Genomic DNA, 21,192 nt, shown 5'->3' on the forward strand with positions numbered 1-21,192 from the left:
CGGGGTATAAGAACCGGTGCCGTCCCAGCAGCCATCACTTTCTGTACCGAAGCTGCTGGGGAACAAGTTCTAGTCGATTAAAGCCTTCAGTTATGTTACAACCTCATCTTTGAGTTTAATTGATCGCGCATCAGAGGTGTCAATGGTCACAGAAATATAGGAGAGGGAAAGGGAAGTTTGCAAAATCTGACAAGGAGGAGAAACCTCCATCGACATTACCCTGTACAATTTGTTAGATATCGGTTCCTACTGGAAAACATTACGTGAATTGAATATTTGCCGATATTTTAAAGTGTGATATTTTATTCTCTTTTCTTATTTAAAGCCTTGATCTGTCAAGAATATCTAAATAAATAAATTAGTAAATCGAAATCCTGCTTAACCTTCTTCTCCTGCAGTTAAATTATTTTGTAGGAATGTTTGTTAAATCCATTGATAAAATCACAAAGTCGTTGAAATTCATATAATTTACAGTGCAGAAGGAGGCCATTCGGCCCATCGAGTCTGCACCGGCTCTTGAAAGCGCACCCTACCCAAGGTCAACACCTCCACCCTATCCCCATAACCCAGTAACCCCACCCAACACTAAGGGCAATTTTGGACACTAAGGGCAATTTATCATGGCCAATCCACCTAACCTGCACATCTTTGGACTGTGGGAGGAAACACAATATTGTGGATAACACAATTGCTTCACAGCTCCAGGGTCCCAGGTTCGATTCCGGCTTGGGTCACTGTCTGTGCAGAGTCTGCACATCCTCCCCGTGTGTGTGTGAGTTTCTTCCATGTGCTCTGGTTTCCTCCCACAGTCCAAAGATGTGCAGGTTAGGTGGATTGGCCATGATAAATTGCCCCTTAGTGTCCAAAATTGCCCTTAGTGTTGGGTGGGGTTACTGGGCTATGGGGATAGGGTGGAGGTGTGGGCTTGGGTAGGGTGCTCTTTCCAAGAGCCGGTGCAGACTCGATGGACCGAATGGCCTCCTTCTGCACTGTAAATTCTATGAAATAAGAACTAAATGAGTCCCAGTCAATATAGGGGATGTTAAAATCCCTAACCACAACAACCCTGTTACTTTTATACCTATCCAAAATCTCTACCTATCTGCTCCTCTATCTCTCGCTGGCTGTTGGGGAGTCTGTAATAAATGCCCAACATTGTAATTGCCCCCTTCCTGTTCCTAAGCTCTACCCAGATTGCCTCATTGTAAGAGCCCATGAGGTGTCCTCCCGCAGTACGGCTATAATATTCTCCTTAACCAGTAATGTTACTCCCCAACCCCTCTTACATCCCCCCTATCTCTCCTGAAGCATCTATATATGCTCCAAAGTTCAGCTGCTAATCCTGTCCTTCCTTTCCATTTCCGCGATAGCCGCAACATCATAGTTCCAAGTACCAATAAGTGCTCGACGTTCATCTGCTGTACCTGCTATACCTCTGGCATGGAAACAAATACACTTCAGACCACTGCGTTTGAGCAGATACGTTGATGTTGTTGTTCTCTTATTTTTGTTCTCTATTTCCCCTTCAGTTGTTACACGCTAACGCTCTGGTTCCTACCCCTCCTGCCATACTACTTTAAATCCTCCTAAGTGACTCTAGCAAACCTCCCAGCCAGGATATTGGTGTTCCTCCAGTTTAGATGCAACCCGCCTTCTTGTACAGGTCCCACCTGCCCTGGAAGAGATCCCAATGATCCAGAAATCTGAAACCCTCCCTCCTACACCACCAGTTTTGCCAAGTAATTAGCTGCACTATCCTTCTATTTCTAGCCTCACTGGCACATGGCAGAGGGAGTAATCCTGAGCTTACAACCCTAGAGGTTCTGCCTTTTAGCTTATTGCCTAACTCCCTGAACTCCTTCTGCAAGACCTCTTCACTCTTCCTGCCTATTTGGTTAGTACCTTAGTGTCCCATGATCTCTGGCTTTTCACCCTCCCCCTTCAGTATGTCCTGTGTTCATTCAAAGACATCCTTGACCCTGGTACCAGGGAGGCACCATACCATCCTTGAGTCTCTTTCATGTCCACAGAAGCGCCTATCTGTGCCCCTTACTATAGAGTCCCCTGTAACTATCGCACTCCCGCACTTTGCCCTCCCCTGCTGAGCAACAGAGCCAGTTATGGTGCCACTGTTCTGGCTGCTGTTGTTTCCCCCTGATACACTATTCCGCCAAACAGTATCCAAAATGGCATACTTGTTAGAGAGGGGGACAGCCACAGAGATTCCTGCACTGACTGCCTGCCCTTTCTAGCGGTCATCCATCTGTTTGCATGCACCTTGGGTGTGACCATGTCTCTATAATTCCTATCTGTGATGCTTTCTGCCACCTGCATTTTCCTAAGTGCATCCAACTGCTGCTCCAACCGAACCACGTGGCCTGAGAGGAGCTGCCATTAGTTACACTTGCTGCAGACATAGTCGACCGGAACGCTGGAAGCATCATGTATCTCCTTCATCTCACAGTTAGAGCACTACACCCCGCTTGGTGACATTTAAGTATTAGTTAATTCATTTAAAATAAATATTTATTAAATTATTATTAGATTAAGTTACAATTAACTACATGGTTCCTGATGCGAGATATCTACTGTAAAATTAAATGCTAAATACTAATCTCCGCCTTCAGGTTTAGTTGCTCCTTTACCTCGTTAATCAATTAGTTTTAATTTGGTTTTTTCAATGTTTCTTTTCAAATTTAACACAGGTTCCCTACCAGCCAATCAAGTCACAGCTTTACTGTGCTGTCCCTTCTCAGTTTTTTTCCTCCGCACAATTTGAAAACACAGAGAGAGAGACACAGACACAAATACCATTTACCTTCCCAGATTGCACTCCGGATTTCTCCCGCTCAGCTCCGCTCCTGAAGTGAAGGACTTATCTGCCTTACCTGTTACTCACCAATCGTCTTTCTCCCTTGCAGTCACCTGCAGCAGGGCATGACCACGAACTGGAAATTTGAGAGTAACAAATCATGAGATAAAAAGCACCTCCTCCCACCCCAGCCTCGAATTCCCACCTAGCTTCAAATTCCTAGCTCCCAAACTCACTCTTCGATGTGTCTCACTCTGGATGTGTCCTCGCTGTGGGGGGAGACCCGTTGAGATTTATAAAATTATGAGGGGCATAGATAGAGTAGACAGGAAGAAACCTTTCCCATTGGTAGAGGGATCAATGGCCAGGGCCATAGATTTAAGCTAAGGGGCAGGAGGTTTAGAGGGATGTGAGGAAAAACGTTTTCACCCAGAGGTTGTTGGGAGTCTGGAAGTCACTGCCTGAAAGGGTGGTGGAGGCAGAGGCCCTCATAACATTTAAGAAGTATTTAGAAGTGCACTTGCAATGCCAAGCGATACAAGGTTATGGGCCAAGATCTGGAAAATGGAATTAGAATACTTAGGTGGTTGGTTTTGACCAGGGCAGACACAATTGGTCGAAGGGCTGTGCTGTAGACCTCTATGACTCCATGACTTGTTACAACACCTTGGGTTAATGCACAGTCAATTCCAGCCCCACGGATCCCCGGAGCCCCAACACAAATGAATTAACCAAAAATAGGGTGGCACGGTGATGCAGTAGTTAGCACTGCTGCCTCTTGGCACCGAGGACCTGGGTTTCATCCCTGTCCCGGGTCACACTCTGTATTGAGTTTTCACAGTCTCCCTGTGTCTGCATGGGTCACACCCCCACAACCCAAAGATGTTGAGGGTAGGTGGATTGGCCACTCTAAATTGCCCCTTAACTGGAAAAAAAAGAATTAACCAATAATCCGTATAAGGCTTCTGAGATGTTTGTTCCCCGACTGCTCCAATGGCTTACAGGCACCTGATTTGAAAATGAAACACAACAACTGTTATTTATACCAAAAATAGAGATAAGACATGCAGCTAATCTAGTGCTCCATCCTTTTACCATCCCACCCTCTACCCAAACATACACACACAGAGGAAGGGGAAAGGTGAAAATAACACTGATTAAAATGGAAAAAGAGAGATGAGTGTCCTTGTTTCTGATATTGAAGTTGTTGGAGCCAGCTATCGCCCCAGGATGCAGAGTGTTGAAACCATAAGTTGGATTGTTAACGGGGATCTTCTGGCAGTAGCATTCAGCCAGAACTCCCAGGGTGTAGGATTACCTCTGGGGAGTTACTTTTGCATTTATTAAGTATTGCCTTAACTCACACAAACAGCCTCAAGCCTGTGTAATCCTTCTTTGTTTCCAACTCCACCAGAATGACCAACAGCTTGTGTGAGGTAAGAGCAGAGTTCTCCACACAGGATTTAAAACGGTTTTCAAACAACTGACCCTGCCTGCAGCTGGTGGCTGGACTGGACTTTCTACAGTTCAATCTGGCTGTAGAGAGAGAAAGATCTTTATTTTGACCCTTTAGACAGAATCCATCAGGAAAGAGAGAGAGATCATGGCTTTGACCCTCCAGCTTCTTGATCAAACCAAAACTAAAAGCCAGATGAAGCCTTCCTGCCCTCTGCAGAACCTTCCAGAGTGGTCAGCACCAATCAGCATAGATTGTCAGCTTAAAACCCAGCAATGTAAACAGCTCATCGGCTGACAGCCAAGTCCATCAAGATGAGTCATCACTGATGTTGGACCAAACAGTACTTGTTGCTGTAGATTCCTTTTTGTTTAAATTAAAGGTGAAGTCCAACTTAAAGGCACAGGTACCATTAATTGTCCAAGTGCAGAAGTTGAAAAAGCATAAGAACAGAAATTAAAAGGAAAAATCAAGGGACAGACAATGATTAACAGGAGGATCTTTAAAGACTCTATTGACCTTAGAGCAAAGGTGCTGTGTCCCCTCAAACATCAACAGAATTGCTCATACAATATGATAATATTAATTTGCATATAACTTCCATGGAAAACCATATGTTGTTCCAACCAGCAGAAGCTGATGCCATCTATATGGACTTTGCGTGGAATCAACTAACAATGTTTACTACCAAACAGCAGGAACAGCGGGAAATATATTTCACGATGTCTAAGTTAAATTATTATGAAAGCAGAACAAATCGGAGTGTCTTTGATGCAGTTGGAAGAAAAGTCAAGGATGGTGAAGGCTGATCAGGCTCAGTCTGGGCTGGTCAGGCTTAGTCTGGGCTGGTCAGGGCTGGTCAGGCCTAATCAGGGCTGATCAGGGCTGGTCAAGCTTGGTCAGGCCTGGTCAGGGCTGGTCACCTTGTCTCCGAACCTACAATCAACACCGGGCAGAACAGCCATGATGGGGATTCTAAATGGTTGCAGCCAAATTGTAGTGATATTGGTCTGACGATGATTTTGTGAGGCTTTGCAGCCATTAACGCAGTGATTTCCTTGGTCATTTGTCATTTGTTTTGTGGTGATACGGTCCTAGGGTTTTCGTACAGTTTCCAGATAAGACGCGGTGTTTTGCCTGTGGTTTTGTAAGATTAAACCGAACCACCGTGTCTGTGTGTTGGATTCACTGAGAATTGGGATGTATTGGCAGAGTAATTTACATGTAAAAAAAAGGTTTACCCTTAGCAACAGTGTGTGAAAATTCTCTATCTCTGTGTTGGATTTCAAATTGTAATAGAGCTGGGGCCTTGAAGTTGTGAGACAGAGAGATGGGAGAGAGAAATTATATTACTTTCCCAATGGCAAATGTCTTCTAGGCTTCTGTAGTAACTTGGGTGTTATAATAAAAAGACGGGTTGTATTGCATTTGGGATCTTTTTCTGTGTTATTTTAGGAAACCACAGAAGTATCTGTTTCAGGACCAAAATGGGGGTTTAGGCTGTAATGAGACAGGGTTCCAGGGAGCGTAATTGTAATTGTATTTCCTGTTGTTCATGTTGTTTGGTAGTTAACACTGCCAATACCAGTCATAAATATTGTGGTTTTGATTACAGTAAAAACAAGCACACAGCCCAACCTGTTAAACTTTGTACTCTGTGAATTTATGTACATGTACCATTTCACATTATACGTTTTTTTCAAGTGGCAAGCAAGTGTAGTATATTGCAAGATCTGAGCATTTTGTGTTATTGATCAATCTGATTGTCCCCGCTAAAGGGGAGGTGTAAATAAAGTTAGTTCAATTATGGCTGCCTGCAGTTGAGTATGTGTTAGTCTCACTCAGAGCAATGCACAACATTGAGAAAATTTGCTCGGTACTTACACGGTCAGTTAGGGTTGCCAACTGTGATTAAATGCATTCCTGGAGGTTTCATCACACTCCCCAGCCATTTTTCAGCCAGAGCCTCCATTCCTGTGACATCCGACCTTCCTACACCAATTGGAAAGCAAAAAGACTCATTACGCAATTGGATGATGCTTCACCATCAGCCAAACAACCTTTCCCCCGCTATTTTCAATCTTCTTACATCTGGTAAAGAGAAATGTACAATGAAAATGAGAAAAAAGAACCCAATCATTTTTAATGTCTTGCTTTTTCTCCAGGGCAGCACATCCTGGAGATTGATCTTCAATTCCTGGAGGGTCCAGGTCAAATCCTGGCAGTTTGTCAACCTTACAGAGAGCCAGTGTTTTGAACAAAAGGTGAAACAAGATCTGATGTGCAAAGGAGAAGAAAGTGTCAGAGAAGGGGACAATCCAAGACGAGATACTGCCTGACCTGCTGAGTATTTCCAGTATTTCCTATTTGCATGTATTACGGTACTGCCCCTGTATTACAGGTACAACAGTAAATCCCCGCCTGCTGGCTCCTCCCAGCAGGCGACTTACAAAAGTGTCTGCTCTCCTGGTTCCAGCTGCAGGAGGCACAACATCTTGTGCAATAAAGCCTCGATTGTTTCACCATTCTCATCTCGTGGTAATTGAAGGTTCATCAATTTATTGCACAAGATTTTAAAAGATAAACATCTTAATCAAGCCTGATCACCTGGAGCTGAGCCCTCACGCAGCCAACGCCACGTCCACCTTCGACCACTGGCTAGCCTGCTTCGAAGGCTACCTCAGAGCAGCCACTGAAGAACTCTCGGACCCACAGAAGCTCCAAGTCTTCTACTCACGGGTGAGCCCTGAAAATTTTCCCCTAATCCGGGATGCGCCCACCTACACAGAAGTGATGACGCTACTAAAGGGACATTACATTAAGTCGGTGAATCAAGTGTACGCCAGGCACCTCCTGGCCACGAGGCTGCAACTCCCAGGAGAGACTCTGGACGATTTCTTGCAGGCCCTACAGATTCTCGGTAGGAACTGTGACTGCCAGGCAGTTTCGCCAGTCCAACACACACCAAATTATTAATCAGAGAAGCGTATGGACCAACGCCCGTTGTGGCGGCTGGATGTGGGACTGCTGGCGGACGAGGTGGTGTGTGGGAAGGTGAGGGGGTGTATCGAAAGGTACTTGGAGGCCAACGACAACGGGGAGGTGCGGGTGGAGGTGGTATGGGAGGCGTTGAAGGCGGTGATCAGGGGAGAGCTAATTTCCATTAGGGCTCATAGGGAGAAGACAGAGGGTATGGAAAGGGAGGGGTTAGTGGGGGAGATTTTGAGAGTGGACAGGAGATACGCAGAGGCCCCCGGAGGAAAGATTACTTGGGGAAAGACGACGGCTCCAGACGGAGTTTGACCTGTTGACCACAGGGAAGGCGGAGGCACAGTGGAGGAAAGCGCAGGGGGCGACCTACGAGTATGGGGAAAAGGCTAGTCGGATGCTGGTACACCAGCTCCGTAAGAGGATGGCAGTGAGGGAAATAGGGGAGTCAAAGATGGAAGGGGAGCCACGGTTCGGAATGCGACGAAAATAAACGAGGTATTCAAGGCTTTTTATGAAGAGCTGTACAGATCCCAGCCCCCAGCGGGGGAAGAGGGGATGAGACGATTCCTAGATCAGCTGAGATTCCCGAGGGTGGAGGAGCAAGAGGTGGCTGGTTTGGGGGCACCAATTGGGTTGGAGGAGCTGAGCAAGGGTTTGGGGAGCATGCAGGCGGGGAAGGCCCTGGGACCGGACGGATTCCCGGTGGAGTTCTACAGGAAGTACGCAGACCTGTTGGTCCCGCTACTGGTGAGGACCTTTAATGAGGCAAGAGAGGACGGGACCCTGCCCCCGACAATGTCGGAAGCCACAATCAGCAGGACCAAGACGCAAACCTCCAAAAATTCCTCCATACCGCCAAACTCCTTAACCTCACCTACAATAAGGAGAAATGCGTGTTCCGCACCAACCGCTTAGCCATCCTTGGCTACGTAGTGGAAAATGGAGTCCTAGGGCCCGACCCCGACCTCATGCGCCCCCTCCTGGAACTCCCTCTCCCCCACTGCCCCAAGGCCCTGAAACGATGCCTGGGGTTTTTCTCGTATTACACCCAGTGGGTCCCGAATTATGCGGACAAGGCCCACCCACTCATCAAGTCCACAGTTTTCACCCTGACGGCTGAGGCCCGCCAGGCCTTCAACCACATCAAAGCGGACAGCGCCAAGGCCACAATGCACGCGGTCGACGAGACCCTCCCCTTTCAGGTGGAGAGCGATGCATCAGGCGTAGCTCTGGCCGCCACCCTCAGCCAGGCGGGCAGACCCGTGACTTTCTTTTCCTGAACCCGCCATGCCTCCGAAATTCGGCATTCCTCTGTCGAAAAGGAGGCCCAAGCCATTGTGGAAGCTGTGTGACATTGGAGGCATTACCTGGCCGGCAGGAGATTCACTCTCTTCACTGACCAACGGTCGGTTGCCTTCATGTTTAACAATGCGCAAGATCAAAAATGACAAGATCTTGAGGTGGAGGATCGAGCTCCCCACCTATAACTATGAAATCCTGTATCGCCCGGGGAAGCTCAATGAGCCCCCTGATGCCCTATCCCATGGTGCATGTGCCAGCGCACAAGTGGACCGACTCCGGGCTCTCCACTATGACCTCTGCCACCCGGGGGTCACCCGGTTCTTCCATTTTGTCAAGGCCTGCAACCTGCCCTACTCCATTGAGGAGGTCAGGATCGTAACCAGGGACTGCCAGGTCTGCGCAGAGTGCAAGCCGCACTTCTACCGGCCAGATGGAGCGTACCTGGTGAATGCCTCCCGCCCCTTTGAGCGCCTCAGCATGGACTTCAAAGGGCCCCTCCCCTCCACCGACCGCAACGTGTACTTCCTCAACATAATTGATGAGTACTCCCGGTTCCCTTTCCCCATTCCATGCCCCGACATGACTTCTGCCACGGTCATTAAAGCCCAGCACAGCATCTTCGCCCTGGTCGGTTTCCCCACCTACATCCACAGCGATCGGGGATCCTCCTTTAAGAGCGATGAGCTGCGCCAGTTCCTGCTCAGCAAGGGCATCGCCTCGAGCAGGATGACCAGCTACAACCCCCGGGGAAACGGGCAGGTGGAGAGGGAGAACGGGACAGTCTGGAAGGTCGTCCAGCTGGCCCTTCGGTCTAGAAATCTCCCGGTCTCCCGCTGGCAGGAGGTCTTCCCCGACGCATTCCACTCCATCCGGTTGCTTCTGTGCACTGCCACTAATGAGACCCCTCACGGAAGTGTGTTTGCCTTCTCCAGGAAATCCACCTCCGGGGTTTCGCTCCCAACATGGCTGACAGTTCCTGGGCCCGTTCTCCTCCGGAAGTATGTGCGGAGCCATAAATCGGATCCCTTGGTTGAGAAAGTCCTCCTCCTCCATGCAAACCCGCAGTACGCCTACGTGGCACACCCCCAACGGGCGACAGGATACAGTCTCCCTCCGGGACCTGGCAACCGCTGGGTCCCCACCCACAACCCCTGACCTGATACCGCTCCCCCCCGGTTGCCTTGTTCACCCTTGCACCACCCACCCACCCACCAGCGAACCTCACCGCAGCCCCCACCCCAGCAGGATCCGTCCCCTCACTGGATCCACTAAGGGGTGACGAAGGAGAGGACAACATGCTCCCGGAGTCGCAGGTGACCACGTCAGTACCCACACCACCACCAGGACTGAGGCGATCGCAGCGGAGGGTCAGTGCCCCCGACGGACTCAATCTGTAATGTTTTTCTTCACCCCCGCCGGACTCTTTTTTAAACAGGGGGTGAATATGGTAAACACCACTAGTAACATTGCATGTATTATGGTACTGCAATACAGGTACAACAGTAAATCCCCACCTGCTGGCTCCTCCCAGCAGGCGGCGTATAAAAGTGTCTGCTCTCCTGGCTGCTTCCATTCTGGTTCCAGCTGCAGGAGGCGCAACATCTTGTTCAATAAAGCCTCAATAGTTTCACCATTCCCGTCCCGTGGTAATTGACGGTACATCAAATGTCTTGATTTTTCTCCAGGGCTGCACATCCTGGAGATTGATCTTCAATTCCTGGAGTTCCAGGTCAAATCCTGGCAGTTTGTCAACCTTACAGAGAGCCAGTGCTTTGAACGAAAGGTGAAACAAGGTCTGATGTGCAAAGGAAAAGAAAGTGCCAGGGAAGGGGACAAACCAAGACAAGATACTGCCTGACCTGCTGAGTATTTCCAGCATTTCCTATTTTTGGTTGAAGATTTCCAGTTGCTCTTGTTTCACTTCCTTGTGTTTCGTACTCAGTGCCACCAGGTGGCAACAGCGCAGCACCATGCCCAAATTCTCAGGTTCTGATGGAGACTGTCCTGCACCTTGCTTTCCCTGGCTCACTTTTACCGAATCTGACATTAGCAAGCACTGCGTAAACACATATCACAATGATTTTTTTTAAATCGCAGAGGAGATGAGACAAAGGGACAAAGTACTGGTCCCTGTGTGCGTGCAGGATTGCCAAGTTGAAGGTTTGATCTCATGGCACATTGTCACATGATATTCAATCACATGATCAAATCTGTCAGCACCTTGTTGAAGATCATGTCCAGAATTCTCCACCCATTGCGATTCACTTTTCCCACTGGCGGCATACCCATGCCAGTGGGTTTCCCGGCAGCGTGGGGTGGTTACAATGGGAAATCGCATTGACAAGCAGTGGGAAGATAGAACCCTGCCACCAGAGCATGGCACGCCGTTGGGAAACACGTGGCTGGGAAACCGGAAAATCCCGCCCAATGACTTGGTTAAATTGCTGTGAACTCAAATTAGGGGTGATCAGTATCACAGCCAGGCAGAACGAGATGGTGAAAACTTTGATTTGCCCTGTTTGCCCAACTCACCCAGTGACAACAAAAGGGGCACAACAATTAGCCTCAAAAAATCGTCAGCTAGTGTTCCCGGTCCTGATCACGAGCTAATGTCATTACAAATTGAGGGATAAAGGCAAGCTGCTATGATTGTTGCACTTTATCATGTAACTGTCTTATTAATCTTTATGTGGAGATGCTGCCATTGGACTGGGGTGAGCACAGTAAGAAGTCTTACAACACCAGGTTATAGTCAGGAGCAGTGCTCCGAAAGCTAGTGATTTGAAACAAACCTGTTGGACTTTAACCTGGTGTTGTAAAACTTCTTATTAATCTTTGTCAGGGGTAATACTAATTCTAATAAGAGAGTAATGTTATGTGTACTCTGTATCACTGTAGAGACCCCTTGTTGAGTCGCTGCAGTGCATCTTGTAGATGGTGAATTTATGCATTTGCACTCTACCAAAAGTGATTTTTTTTCCCCAGCTGCTGTCTGCAGCAGGATAAACCCAATGCAGGATCCAAAATGGATCAGGAATCTACAATCCAGCCATTGTGGCTGGAAACTCACAAGGTTCCCAGTGACTCCTGAATCCACGAGCAAACTTCACTCGAGGGGTCTTTAGAATCTTAACCCCGCCTCGAGTTCTTAAAGTTGGCTGAATCCATCACATGCATGTAGTCATTCAGATGCCGAGGTGAGGCTTCTGTCCAAATGGAAAGGGGAAGGCCTTGTGCATGATTGAGGGAATCTATTCAGAGGAAAGTGGGCTCTGTGCAGGACAGGAGTGGTTGGCTGTAGTGGGGAGAGTAAGCCCTGGAGAGGGGAGAGGAGAATATTGTATGGGGAGGAAGAGCTTTTGTCCAGATGAAATGATCTATGTACAGATAGATGGTGGCCTACTTAACGAGATCGGTATATGTGTGGGGTAAGGGATCCCTGCATGGAGATATGGATGAGGGCCTTTGTTCAGGGAGCCACCAAGCACCCAATTATTTTCCTAGCCCATTGTGTGAGCCGATACTCTCAATGATATCCTCTCCTCAGAAATTATCTCTTATCAATCTAAAATCACCTTTATAATCTTCCTGAAAACACCCTGCCCTTTGTCCTCACCACCCATCTCTAAGCTCTCCCTGCACACTGAGCTCCTTGAAAGTTTTAACCATGCAAATTCCATGATTATCCCTCCAATCTGACTTCTCTCTTTCTCACAACTTTCAAACAGCCTTGTCCAGGGTTACGAATGACATGTGTGGTAACGGGCCACTTGAATAGGCGAGGCGTCAAGTGGTCATGTGACCCGATCGGCCAGTTGGCCAGTAGCGCATGGATTCTGGGGAGGGAGCGCAGGCTTTCCTGGAAGAATCGATCCTGGAGGTGTAGAAGTTGGTAGCACATCCTAGCACTCTGTGTACAGTTGTAGTTATTTGAATAAATAGTTTGTTGGTGTTCAAACCTGATAGTTGCCAACCACACAGATATTGCATTGGCGACGAGGAACATCGGAAGCTTCTTTGAATCACTGCACAACAGACCTCGAGTTCAAATAATTCAAGACAAGCCAGTCCACAACCAATGAGTCACCAAAATGCCTCTTTACGGCAAATTAGAGCCATTTGATCCTAACTCCAAAGATTGGGTTCAATATGTTGAATGTCTGCAGTACTTTTTCAAGGCAAAAAAGATGGGGGGGGGGGGGGGGGGGGGGGGGTGGAAGAAGAAGAGAAAGATCATACGACTTACAACCTGTGGAGCTCTAACTTATAATTTAATCAGGAGTTTGACTTCTCCAGATGCCCCCGAAACAAAGACTTTCACAGGTTTGGTAGATCTTGTGAAAGGGCATGACCATCCGAAGCCCTCAATAATATTGGAAAGGTATGAATTCAATTCCACTCTGGTGCCCCTGGAGAAGCGATGGTAGCCTCTGTGGTCAGAGTATGGCAAATAGCAGAGTATTGTGAATATGGACCTGCCATTAATGACATCTAGTGTGTGGGGTGGTCTGCAACATTGCGGTACAGAAGAAACTGCCGGCTGAGTCCGAGATAACCCTGAAGAAGGGGCTGGAGGCTGCTCTAGCTATGGAAAGTGCAGGAAAATGTGCTCTAGAGCTTCAAAGTGTGCAGGGTGGTGAAGTCCACCAGGTGTGGAAAGACGCTACAAGTGGCAGCGACGCCAAGATTGAGGGCACGAGGTTTACTGAGCAGAGAAGTGCAGCAAGCGAGAGAATGCAGGGATATAAAAGTTTCAGTGAGCAGCCCACGTGTAGTGAAGAGTGCTATAGATGTGCAGGGGTGGCGGAGGGGTGGGAGGGAGTGGCGGGGGGAATCACTCCCACGAGAAGTGCTGATTTAAAGAAGCTATGTGTTTTGCCTGTGGTAGAAAAGGGTATGTAAGATGTAAGGTGCAAGTGCAGAATAACCTGGGCCTGCCCAGTGAAAGCAGGGTCAGCAATCCAGCTCTGGTGTACAGCATGGAAGGTGACTCAGAAAACAGACCAAACGTCTTTAGATTGAATAATATAAAGATGAGCAGTGTAGCCCCAATTACAATAGTGCTAATTGTCAATAGACATCCACTCAAGGTGGAGGTAGACACAGGAGTCTCCGCCACGGTAGTTGGAGAACAAACTTACCTCCAGGGAGGGATTCAATCCCTGAGATTACAGAACGCTGCAGGCACGCTGACCACATATACAGGTGATGCTATCAGGATCGTGGGGACAACAATGACCCCTGTGAGTTACAGGCAGCAATATGCCAGCTACCCTTCATCGTAATTTCAGGCGAGGGATCAAGTTTCGTAGCACAGTGGTTAGCACTGTGGCTTCACTGCGCCTGGGTCCCAGGTTCGATTCCCGGCTGGGTCACTGTCTGTGTGGAGTCTGCACGTTCTCCCTGTATCTGCGTGGGTTTCCTCCGGGTGCTCCGGTTTCCTCCCACTCGTCCCGAAAGACGTGCTGTTAGGTAATTGGGACATTCTGAATTCTCCCTCCGTGTACCCAAACAGGCGCCAAAATGTGGCGACTAGGGGCTTTTCACAGTAACTTTATTGCAATGTTAATGTAAGCCTAGTACAAAGTCTTACAACACCAGGTTAAAGTCCAACAGGTTTGTTTCGATGTCACTAGCTTTCGGAGCGCTGCTCCTTCCTCAGGTGAATATTCTTCCTCAGGTGAATATTCACCTGAGGAAGGAGCAGCGCTCCGAAAGCTAGTGACATCGAAACAAACCTGTTGGACTTTAACCTGGTGTTGTAAGACTTTGTACTGTGCTCACCCCAGTCCAACGCCAGCATCTCCACATAATGTAAGCCTAGTTGTGACAATAAAGATTATTATTATTATAAGTTTGATGGGGCCTGATTGGCTCCAAGAGATCAAAGTAAACTGTCTGGAATTTTTTTTTAAAGATGAAGGAAGTCTGCATGAAGTCCTAAGGAAATACCAAGAGGTATTCCAGAAGGAATTGGGTAAAATCAGAGGGGTGAAAGCTAAGAGCCGTGTAGATGCTAAAATTATACCGAGGTTCTACAGGGCAAGATCTTGGCCAAGGCTTTATTCATTGCATGAAAAAGTGGAGATTGAGTTGAGGTGATTAGAGGATTTGGGCATCATCAAACCTGTACAATTTGCAGAGTGGGCAGCACCCAGTTGTGTCTGTAGTCAATCCTGACAAGACCATTTGGAGGCAGCATGGTGTTGCAGTGGTTGGCACTGCTGTCTTACTGCGCCGAGGTCCCAGGTTCGATCTCGGCTCTGGGTCACTGTCCGTGTGGAGTTTGCACATTCTTCCCGTGTTTGCATGGGTTTCGCCCCCACAACCCAAAGATGTGCAGGGTAGGTGGATTGCCACGCTAAATTGCCACTTAATTGGAAAAAATGAATAGGGTAATCTAAATTTATTTGTAAAAAAAGACAGTTCGCATTTGCGGACATTACAAGTTGACAGTAAACTAGGCAGCAAAATTAGCCAAATACCCTATCCCAAAATAGAGGACATGCATACGAAGTTGGCTGGCGGTCTATTCACAAAACGAGATGGAAGGCCTAGCCATCATCTTTGGCAGCAGAAAATTTCACCAGTATGTTTACTGGAGGCACTTCACAACCATCACCCACCATAAACATCTACTTGGGCTTTTCAAGGAAGACAAAGCAATCCCCCCAATTGTGTCTGCGAGGATACAGCATTGGGCTTTGTTATTGGCTGTTACAAATACACTTTCCAACTGCGTCCAGGAACACATACCTCCAATGCTTATGCCTTAAGTCGACTTCTGCTATCAGAAATTACGCAACCCTTATCAGAACCTCAGGAAATCGTCTTAGCCTTTAATTTTCTTGATCCATTACCTGTATCTGCACAGCAGATAAAGTACTGGATCCAGAAAAATATGGAGCTGGATTCTCCATTGTTGGGACTCTGTCCCCACATTGGAGTCAAAACAGTGGTGTTTTGCTGCTGAACTTCCTGCAAAAAAGTGAAATGAATTCAGGGGGTTAGCAGGGACCTGGAGTGAATCTCGCAGCTTTTGCTGCAGATACGGACCCCCCGCACTTCTGGGTCAGAGGCTGCGTTTGCGCGCGGCGGTGGCCTCCAGCGGCCGTACCGTGCTCCATGGCGGACTCGGACCGCGGAGCCAGACCCAAAAAGAGACCCCTGATCGGCCGCGCGCCAGACCCTCAAACCCCACACATTAATTCCCCGGCCGCCTATAAGGCCCCACCTGATCTCCGATCCGCCAACCCCAAACCAGGGCGGCCACGGACTGAGTCTGCAGCCACCATGCAAGTATCCCGACCGTCAATAGCAGGTTAGTTCCACGCCATCGGGAACTCGGCCAGTCGGGGGCGGAGGATTGCTGAGCACGCCATAATCCCCGGTGACCCCGATTTTTGGTGCCCTGAGAATTGCTGAACCGGCGCCGGGTCCGATTACAGCGTCAAACTGGATTCTCCGCCCCGGCGCCGGCGGTGAATCCAGCCCATGATATTGTTAAAAGTCAAGCATATGGCTCTACATGGTTGTTGTCATGACAGGACATCAGAACAGGTGAAGTCTCATCAAACAAGCAAGGATGAACAGAGCTGTGAGGATGGGGCGGGGCCACGGTTTACGCCGCGCCAATCGGGGGCCTTTGGCAGCGGCCCTCCTGGCATTTCTACGGGCTCCGACCGGCCGAGCGGCCATTGTTTCCTGGCCAGTCCCGCCGGCGTGAAATGGACATGGTCCATCACGGCGGGACCTGGCTTGTAGGCCGGCTAGGTGAGTCCTCGGGGGGGGGGGCGCGGGAGGATACGGTCCCGGGGAAGACCCCCACGGTGGCCTGGCCCGCAATTGTGGCCCACCAATCTGTGGGCGGGCCTGTGCCATGGGGGCACTCTTTCCTTCCGCGACGGCCTCTGTAGGGCTCTGCTATGGCCGGCACGGAGAAGAAACCACCCTCCGCATGCGCGGAACCACGGTGGCGGTTCTGCGCATGCGCCAACCGGCGCCAACCCCTCCGCCGCCGGCCTAGCCCCTGGAAGTGCGGAGGATTCCGCACCTTCTGGTCAGCCCGATGCCGGAGTGGTTTGCGCCGCTCTTGGCGCCGGCTTCAGGCCTTCCAGCCAGTTGCGGGAGAATCCAGCCCAGAAGGTTTATTTTGGTCTCTCTCTCTCTGTATGTTAAAACGTGTCCATATCAGACTTCCGGTTGTGGCTATGCGGAGCTAAGTCGCACATTCGGCAGCTCCCACAAAAACGGACTTTTGGGCTCTTTTCAGGGCCCCCAACGGCACTTTTTCGATGTTTCCCGGTGTGGGAAGGAGATTACAACAATTCCCCAATAGTATATGGCTTTTACCAGGAGTGGGGCGACTAAAAAGGTGCTGGTGGACCCGAAGAAGGTGCGAGGGAAAAAGAACAAAATGGCGGCGGGCGGAGACGAGGCAGCGTGGATGCAGTGGGCGCAGGAGCAGCAGGAGGGTATCCAGCGCTGCTTCAGAGAGATTAAAGCAGACCTGCTTGAGCCGATGAAGGCTTCCATTGATAAGACACAGACGGCCCAGAGGGTGGCGATCCTCAAGGGCCGACAAAAGATCTCCGACAACGAGGACGAGATCTTAGGCCTGGCGGTAAAGGTGGAGGCGCACGAGGTGCTCCACAACAAATGGCAGGAGCGGTTCGAGGAGATGGAGAATCGGTCAGGGCGGAAGAATCTGCAGATTCTGGGCTTCCCAGAGGGGCTGGAGGGGCCGGACGTGGGCGCCTATGTGGTCACCATGTTGAACTCGCTGATGGGAGCGCGGTCCTTCCAGGGGCCCCTGGAGCTGGAAGGGGCCCATAGAGTGCTGGCGAGGAGGCCCAAGTCTAACGAGCCTCCGCGGGCGGTGCTGGTGCGGTTTCATCGGTTCGCTGATCGGGAGTGTGTGCTCAGGTGGGCCAAGAAGGAGTGGAGCAGCAGGTGTGAGAGCATGGAGGTTCAAATATATCAGGACTGGAGTGCGGAGGTGGCGAAGAGGAGGGCCGGGTACAATCGGTGCTGCACAGGAACGGGGTGAAGTTTGGCATGCTGCAGCCGGCGCGACTGTGGGTTACCTACAAGGACCGGCACCATTATTTTAAGTCTCCGGAGGAGGCGTGGGCCTTTGTTCAGGCCGAGAAGTTGGACACAGATTGAGGGTCGGGATGGGCGTTTGGGGATTGCGGTGGGTATGTTACTTTTTGAGGGGGGGGGCCTTTGCTCTTTGTTTCTTTTTTTTTGTGTTTTTCTCTTTCTGGTCGGTGAGGGTGGTTAGGGCGGGTTGGGCACTGTTCTGGTTGGGTTGGTCGGGGGGCTCTTGGAGGGGGGTAAGCAAATAGAACAGGGTGGATGGCCGGCGGTGAGATGGGGCCACGCGGGGGAGGGGGAGGCCCGAGTCGGGGGTGAGGGGACTGGGCCTGTAAAAGGAGCTGCGTCAGAGGTGGCGGGACCGGGTAGGTGGAAAGCGCAGGCTTTTTATCGCGTTGAATACTGGAGGGGGCGGGACCGGGGCGGGGAAGCGGGGGTTGTTTCCCACGCTTAGGATGGAAGGGGGAGGGGGAGAGCCTGTGGATGAGGAACGGAAGAGGAGGGTGTGTCACGCAATGGGAGGAGTCGAAGGAGAGGCGGGAGTGGCCGGGGTCAGCAGGAGTCAGCTAACTTGCGGAAGTGCAATGGGGGGAGTAAAACAGCTAGGATGGGTCCTAGCCGGGGGGGTGGGTGGGGGGTGGACGGGGGGGGGAATTGAGTTGCTGCTGCTATGGTCAAGGGGGAGCTGGAGCGAGTGGGGGGGGGGGGTCGAGACGGGGGTCTGCCGCCGTGGGAAACGGGCCGGGCGTGGGGTGCGGGCGCGTGGCTGGCCGAGGAGGGGTTATGGCTAGTCGGTGGGGGAGGGGGGCGGGTAACCCCCTGATCTGGCTGATAACCTGGAATGTAAGGGGACTGAATGGGCCGGTTAAGCGGGCCCGCATGTTCGTGCACCTGAAGGGGCTGAAGGCGGATGTGGTTATGCTCCATGAGACACACCTGAAGGTGGCAGACCAGGTAAGATTGAGGAAGGGGTGGGTAGGTCAGATGTTTCATTCGGTGCTGGATGCCAAAAATCGAGGGGTGGCGATCTTGGTGGGAAAGAAGGTGTCATTCGAGGCGTCGAGCATTGTGGCAGACAATGGCGGTAGGTACGTAATGGTAAATGGTAAGTTGCAGGGAGAGAGGGTGGTACTGGTCAATGTGTATGCCCCGAATTGGGACGATGCGGGTTTTATGCGGTGCATGTTGGGTCGGATCCCAGACTTGGAAGTGGGGGGCCTGATAATGGGGGGAGACTTAAAAACGGTGCTGGATCCGGCACTGGATCGCTCCAGGTCTAGGATGGGTAGGAAGCCGGCGGCGGCTAGAGTGCTGAGGGGGTTTATGGACCAGATGGGAGGGTGGACCCTTGGAGATTTGCAAGGCCGGGGGCTAGGGAATTTTCTTTCTTCTCACATGTCCAGAAGGCTTATTCCCGAATTGACTTTTTTATTTTGAGTAGGGCGCTGATAGCGAGAGTAGAGGATACCGAGTATTCAGCAATAGCCATTTCAGACCACGACCCGCATTGGGCGGACTTAGAGCTGGGGGAGGAGAGGGACCAGCGCCCGTTGTGGCGCTTGGAGGTGCGGCTGTTGACGGATGAGGAGATGAGTGAGCGGGTCCGAGGAAGTATAGAGAGGTACCTGGAGGCCAACAATAACGGGGAGGTCCGAGTGGGGATGGTATGGAAGGCGCTGAAGGCGGTGGTTAGGGGAGAGCTGATCTCCATTAGAGCCCACAAGGAGAGGAGGGAGCGGGGGGAGAGGGAGAGGCTGGTGGGGGAGATGGTGAGGGTAGACAGGAGGTATGCAGAGGTGCCCAAGGAAGGATTGTTGAGGAAGAGGTGCAGCCTCCAGGCCAAATTCGACCTGATGACCACCAGGAAGGTAGAGGTGCAGTAGAGGAAGTAGGGGGCCGATGTCTCGGGCACTGATCTCCTTGATCCTGAAGCGGGACAAGGATCCCCTGCAGTGTGGGTCTTACAGGTCGATTTTGTTGCTAAACGTAGTTGCCAAGGTGCTGGCGATGGTCTAAGCCACGAGGATTGAGGATTGTGTGCCGCAGAACATCCACGAGGACCAGACGGGGTTCGTGAAGGGGAGGCAGTTGAACGCGAATGTGTGGAGGCTTTTGAACATTATCATGATGCCGGCGAGGGACGGGGAGGCGGAGATAGTGGTGGCGATGGACGCTGAGAAAGCCTTCGATAGGGTAGAGTGGGGGTACCTGTGGGAGGTCCTGAAGAGGTTTGGGTTTGGGGAGGGGTTTGTCAGGTGGGTTAGGCTGCTGTATGAGGTTCCGATGGCAAGTGTGGCCACAAATAGGAGGAGGTCCGAGTACTTTTGGTTGCACCTAGGGACGAGGCAGGGGTGTCCCCTGTCCCCCCTGCTCTTTGCACTGGTGATTGAACCCCTGGCTATGGCACTGAAGGAGTCAATGAACTGGAGGGGGTTGGTGTGGGGTGGGGAGGAGCATAGGGTATCGCTCTATGCGGACGACTTGCTGCTATATGTGGCGGACCCGGTGGGGGGAATGCCGGAGGTAATGAGGATCCTTAGGGAATTTGGGGATTTCTCAGGGTACAAGCTCAACATGGGTGAGAGCGAGCTGTTCGTGGTTCACCCAGGAGACCAGGAGAGGGGGATTGGCGAGCTCCCATTAAAAAGGGCGGAGAGGAGCTTCAGGTATTTGGGGGTCCAAGTGGCCAGGAGCTGGGGGGCCCTGCATAGACTTAATTTCACAAGGCTGGTGGAGCAAATGGAGGAGGAGTTCAAGAGGGGGGACGCGTTGCCGCTGTCCTTGGCGGGTAGGGTGCAGTCAGTCAAAATGACGGTGCTCCCAAGGTTTTTGTTCCTGTTCCAGTGCCTCCCCGTGTTTATCCCGAAGGCCTTTTTTCGGCGGGTCAACAGGAATATAATGGGGTTTGTGTGGGCGCGAGGGACTCCGAGGGTGAGAAGGGTGTTCCTGGAGTGGAGTAGAGATAGGGGGGGGCTGGCGCTGCCCAACCTCTGTGGGTACTACTGGACCGCCAATGTGATGATGGTGCGCAAGTGGGTGATGGAGGGGGAGACGGCTGCATTGAAGAAGTTGGAGACGGTGTCTTGTCTGGGGGCGCTGGCAACGGCGCCGCTGCCGTTCCCTCCAAGGAGGTATACCACGAGCCCGGTGGTGGCGGCTGCCCTCAAAATCTAGGGGCAGTGGAGGCAGCACAGGGGGGAAGCTGGGGCCTCGGTGTGGACCCCAATACCGGGGAACCACCGGTTTGTCCCAGGGAGAACAGATGGAGAGTTTTCGGAGTGGCACAGGGCAGGGATACGAAGGTTGGGGGACCTATTTGTGGACGGGAAGTTTGCGAGCCTGGGTGAGCTGGAGGAGAAGTACGGGCTCCCCCCCCCCCCCCCCCCCGGGGAACACCTTCAGATACTTACAGGTAAGGGCGTTTGCCAGGCGGCAGGTGGTGGAATTCCCGCGGCTGCTGCCACACACAGTACAGGACAGGGTGCTCTCGGGGGTGTGGGTGGGAGTGGGGAAGATCTCGGAAACTTACCAG

This window comes from Scyliorhinus torazame, chromosome 14 (assembly GCF_047496885.1).
Source record: "Scyliorhinus torazame isolate Kashiwa2021f chromosome 14, sScyTor2.1, whole genome shotgun sequence".
NCBI lineage: Eukaryota > Metazoa > Chordata > Chondrichthyes > Carcharhiniformes > Scyliorhinidae > Scyliorhinus > Scyliorhinus torazame.